Source organism: Lissotriton helveticus, chromosome 7 (assembly GCF_964261635.1).
Source record: "Lissotriton helveticus chromosome 7, aLisHel1.1, whole genome shotgun sequence".
Lineage (NCBI taxonomy): Eukaryota > Metazoa > Chordata > Amphibia > Caudata > Salamandridae > Lissotriton > Lissotriton helveticus.
In genome coordinates, this window is record NC_136068.1 from 729692559 (window position 1) to 729698558 (window position 6000).

The following is a 6000-nucleotide window of genomic DNA, read 5'->3' on the forward strand; positions in this document are numbered from 1 at the left end:
CCTTACATGGTTCCTTCCGCCTTCAGGTTTACCACACCACCCACGAGGCTCCGCAAATAGACGCCGTCGGTTCACCATCAACCGGTGAGCAGGCCAGTATTGTACCCCGTCACAACCGACACTGCCGCCGCCCGTTATTCACTGCGATAATGTTAACCTTACAGGACAACACGATCCTTGCCCCGCCTAAACGGAACACTGGTTATCGATCATGCGTCGCCGGTTAGAATATTCACCAACTCTGGCACTCCTTTGCTCACAAACCGCTAGGTGCCTGAATACTTTGGTGATCACACTAGCACTAAATACACTGTCCAAGCTACCTGAAAAATGAGCACAATTACTCCTATGCCCTTTCTAGTAGTCACCCCACTTGCGTCGCAGTCGAGTTTTACACATTACACGCCGTTGAACACCAGTCACCACGAGTGCACATCGTACTGCTATCACTTAATTTTGTCTTGAAATTCTTCACTGTACCCGGTGGCATCAGAACGCAATGTCACAGACCGTCAAAAATCACTTAAGTGCGTCTGACATGCTTATTTTAAATGTAAATATAATTGTTCCTGAGATAAAATTGTTTCTCTTCCCTCTTCCCTCCTCCTGTTAATTCCCACAGGCTTCTTCTAAAACACTCTGGCAATAATATTATAAGTAGGGCCACCGGTTTTATGGTATTTATTTTTTTAACGTTTCCGTCTGTATTTATCCATATTTATTTTTTTGTCATTTTATCTGTATATATCGGTATTTATTTTTGTCGCAAGCAAAAACAGACGTTCCAGCTAGTATTTTTCCACATTTATTTAAATAGACTGCACACGGTTGTTATAGGTTTAGCTATATGTATATGGGTGCCAAATTAAGTAAACACAAAACAGTCAGCTGAAAACTTTGCCACAGAAATTACTTGCAGAATTAGTGAGCTGCTGCTGTTACAATATTGAAAACACTGTCATTAGCCATGATTATTAAATGTAAACACATTTAAAATTTAGACAAGTGCACCTGTGCACTTTCAGTGACCTGAAATTAGCCCCCTCCCCCTGAAATCTGGCTCTAGTTGCGCCTCTGCCAACTACGGTGGCCTGCAGAGGACATGACATGACTGCAGTTTCACCTCTGAATTTCTTTGCTACTTGCACACTAGCGTAGAAAGCACCTGCCCTCTGGGGCATGGAGCACTCACAAAACATGTGTTCCCATTTTGGCCCGGATTAGATGTGCTGAAAGGCGCTTTCAGTTCATCCCTTCACATTTGACACAGTTGGTTGTCTGCATTCAGAAAACAAAGGCTGAACATTCACAAAGCGAGGGGGCTGTCACTAGTTCAAGGGCCCCTTGAGCCAAGCAGAGGGGGCCCCTCATATCAGCAGCTTCGACCTCTGCACCCATGAACCCAAGAGGGCACATTTGCACACACTCACCTGATGTGACAATGTGTGCTGTGGCGCACTTGTAGAGTATTGTGCCTTGAGGCAGAGACGTTTTAAGCCATTGGCAAAGTGGGCAGTTACCCAGGGCACCCACCACCCTAGGAGCTCCTGGGAAAATTTACTTTTGATCATTTGTACTTCTGTATGTTTCTCTATCTCAGCCCTTAACACATATTTCAATATTGTTTGGCATCAAGGTACTTCACTTAGAAGAATATTGTTAATCGGACACTCAAAAAAATTAAGGTTTTATGTCCTCAAAATCCTTAGGAAGACACTGCCTTGAGGCGAGAACCAGAGAGTACAGGAGATCAGACCAGACTCACAGTGGCCAGCGCAGGCGCAGTGACACTGACGCCCGGTGAGGGTGCCGGGCCCCTGGAACACTCTCTGATCCTTTATGAGTATAGTGAACAAGTCTCACACTCGGTTCCATCCTGTTGGGGTATTGCAAGGGAGCACATGACACAGTGCCCCCTGGGGCTCTCCTGAGGCTTGTTCAACAAGCACAGGCCAGCTGTGCACAGAACTGGAAGCGCATCCTTTGTGGTCCGTGTTGGAATGAGAAGCATCATTCTGGACAGACCTCTAGTTGGGACCGAGCTTGTTATTATTGGAGATGAAGCCGGCCTGCGGTTATTGCAGGGCAGTAACAAAGAGCTCTGATTATACAAGGCCCACACCCACGGCTCCTGGCCCAAGATCAAACAGTCTTCACCGATACAGAGGAGGAGCAGGCTGGATTTACAAAACAAACCTTTCCTCTCAGTGAGCCTTCGTCTCACGGACAGTGCAGATACCTGTGGGCAGGGCCGTGATGTATTTATTCATTCAAAGTGTTTCTTGGGATGCTGCTTCAGGACGCTCTAGTGTCTAGCGGAAAAAGCAGTCTTAAGCACTTTGCAGAGGTTAAGTGTCTGCCCGGCGCGTGCCACGTTGTCCCTGCCCCTCTGACTGGCAGTAGATGTGTATTCCATTATGTCATCTGTAACCTGTTGAAATGTAAACAGCCAATTTGCAGAGGGTGCCAGGGCCTGTGAAGGGGGTCTCGTCAGTTACAAGGGTCTACTTTTTAGAATGCTAGAGACTGGCGCGCAACGCCCATTGTGCTCAAAGGGCTTCAGCCCCCCGCCCCCCAGCCCCCTTTGTGTGTCACCCCAGGCTGAGACAGCTTCCAGGGACACTCAAACATGAGCTTATCTCAGCCGCGCCAAGTACTTCGAAGGTCTTTAAAAGACCATTTAAGTGTTAACTAGGCCCCTGCCAGAGATTAATGGCCCAGCAGGTGTTAATGTGGGCAGGCATACCCCACAGTCAGGAAGAGGGGCATGTCAGCTAACCCTGGGCTCAGGGCTAGAGCATGGATTTCCGAACAATTCTCGGAATCTGATTTGGTCGTATTTTTCCGCTTTAATTTTATAAATACAGACGGAAGGAAAATATTTTTCCGTCTGTATTTATATGTAAAAATCCGTTTAAACGGAAAACCGGGAGCCTTAATTATAAGTAGTCCTGAAGATGATCCCAGTTAATTATTGGAGATAGGGATCGAAACGTCACATCGACTGTTTTAACAGTACTGATTTTTCATCTGTGCAATATGTGTTGCAGTTACTGTTGGTTTGTCCTTACACAAGATTGCATTGTATTGTAAGCCTCCTTTTGCTCCACTCTGTTTGCCTGTCATTTTTTTCCCCATGTATTGTTTTCTCCCATCTTTTACTTGGTACAGGCTTGTGCCCAGTTTTTGATCTGTGTTGTGTCTCACGTAACCGTGAATCTTCTTCTTTTTATTTTGGAAATAAATATTCCTCTGTCCGGCTGGACATTGGAGAAAAAGAGACATAGTTCTTATCTAAGCCTGTGTTTATTGCTCATAATTGCATTGAAAAAGTTTAGGAACTTTGTTTTTCTAAAAAATCATTAATTACCAGAGGTCCTCAGCTACCTAGACGGGTCCCCTTGTTGTCTTCACAGTTATCATTTGATTTAGGCATTAGAAGTACAAGTATTGAAGAAGCACTAGCCAATAATTTGATCCCAAATGACCAATATGACAGTATAATGGAAAATCTTACAAATGAACAACTTAACTTTATATACCATCACTTAAATTGGATAAAAACAAAAGAAGAACCCTGCTACACATTTTGTACAGGTGGTGCAGGAGTAGGTAAAAGTTTCCTTATTACAGCACTTTACCAAACATTACTACGCTACTACAATACTAGAGCAGGAGAAAATCCAGACAACATATATGTATTGCTTACAGCTCCAACAGGCAAAGCAGCACATAACATTCATGATAAAACGCTACATAGTACATTTAAAATACCAGTTTCACAAACGCTAACTCATAAACCACTAACTCATGAGAACAGGAGCACACTACAAAACAAATTAATGCATCTTAAATTGCTAATAATTGATGAGATATCAATGGTAGGAGCAAATCTATTCAATTTCATACATAATAGATTACAAGAAATAAAAATATCCAATCTCCCTTTTGGTGGAATATCCATTCTAGCAATTGGAGATTTTTATCAATTGAAGCCAGTTTTTGACACATACATATTTGAAAACCCTAGACAATCATACAGACCATTAAGTACTAATCTATGGCAAGCACATTTTAAGTTATTTGAGTTAACAAAAATTATGAGACAGCTAAATGACTTGCCATTTGCTGAACTACTAAAGAGATTACGGGAAGGGAACCAAACTGATACAGATTTTGAGGCCGATTAGGATCGCGGACGGAAACGTGTCCCGTCCGCCAAGGAAGCGGGCAAGATACTCCGGACCGCTCCACGGATAAACCGCCGTAGCGATTAGGATTATACTGGTACGAACCCCCGACCGCGGCGGACGGAGAACACCAAAGTCCGTCCGCGGCGGATGGAGTACACCAGAGCCCGCCGCAAGCGGACGGAACCGACCAAACCCCGTCCGCCGCGGACGCACATGAACGCGGGAACAGCCACCTCCACCGCCATACCTGCGAAGGCTCCGTGTCTGCGATTAGGATAACGCCGCCTGTACCCCGGTACGCACCGCCATCCACGTCCGCGGCGGAAAGAATGCAACGAGAAACAGTGCATCACAGCGGAAGCCCAACACGAACAACATCCCTACCGTCAAACCAATGTCAAAAAGTGTGACGGAAGTAAATTGCTAACACACGAAAAAGGACTACCCCCCACCTGAAACACCAACACCAATCACAAGCCACAATGAACACCCCAAGTACCCAATAATGCACACTAGTCAACACACCCACCTACCACCTGACTGCCAACAACCATTGAGACACGACTATAAAATGACACACACCCACTACCACAATCCTTTGCATCACAGCATAGCTGCTAGCAAGAGGCCCAATACGAGTGACAGCATACACCAATTGAAGACACACAACCACCACCCTACCACACCCACCACACAAACACCCACCACACCATTCCTACACACCACACAACACACACCTGCACCCCCCAACTCACTCAACCCACACCCTGAGCACCACACACCATGGCACCCAAAAAAAACCCTAAATTCACGGAGACGGAGTTGAAGGTAATGGTGGATGAAATTATCCGTGTTGAGCCCCACATTTTCGGGGCCCTAGTCCAGCAGACCACCGTGGCGCAAAAAAATCACATGTGGGACAGGATCGTCAGTCAGGTGAATGCGTCAGGGACCGTGCCAAGGACAAAGCACGAGATACAGAGGCGGTGGCATGACCTGAAAACCAGGGTGAAAGGCATCCGTGCCAAAAACAATGTGAGAGCTAATCACACTAAGACCAGCACTACAACTCCCAACAGGCCCCCATGTCCACAGGGTGTGTGTGAGAGGTGGGTGGGGTGTGTGAGAGACCAGCACTACAACTCCCAACAGGCCCCCATGTCCACAGGGTGTGTGTGAGAGGTGGGTGCGGTGTGTGAGAGACCAGCACTACAACTCCCAACAGCCCCCCATGTCCACAGGGTGTGTGTGAGAGGTGGGTGGGGTGTGTGGGAGACCAGCACTACAACTCCCAACAGGCCCCCATGTCCACAGGGTGTGTGTGAGAGGTAGGTGGGGTGTGTGAGAGACCAGCACTACAACTCCCAACAGGCCCCCATGTCCACAGGGAGGGCGGTGGTGGTGGGTGGGGTGTGTGAGAGACCAGCACTACAACTCCCAACAGGCCCCCATATCCACAGGGTGTGTGAGGTGGGTGGGGTGTGTGAGACCAGCACTACAACTCCCCACAGGCCCCCATGTCCACAAGGAGGGCGGTGGTGGTGGGTGGGGTGTGTGAGAGACCAGCACTACAACTCCCAACAGGCCCCCATGTCCACAGGGAGGGCGGTGGTCGTGGGTGGGGTGTGTGAGAGACCAGCACTACAACTCCCAACAGGCCCCCATTTTCACAGGGAGGGCGGTGGTGGTGGGTGGGGTGTGTGAGAGACCAGCACTACAACTCCCAACAGGCCCCCATGTCCACAGGGAGGGCGGTGGTGGTGGGTGGGGCGTGTGAGAGACCAGCACTACAACTCCCAACAGGCCC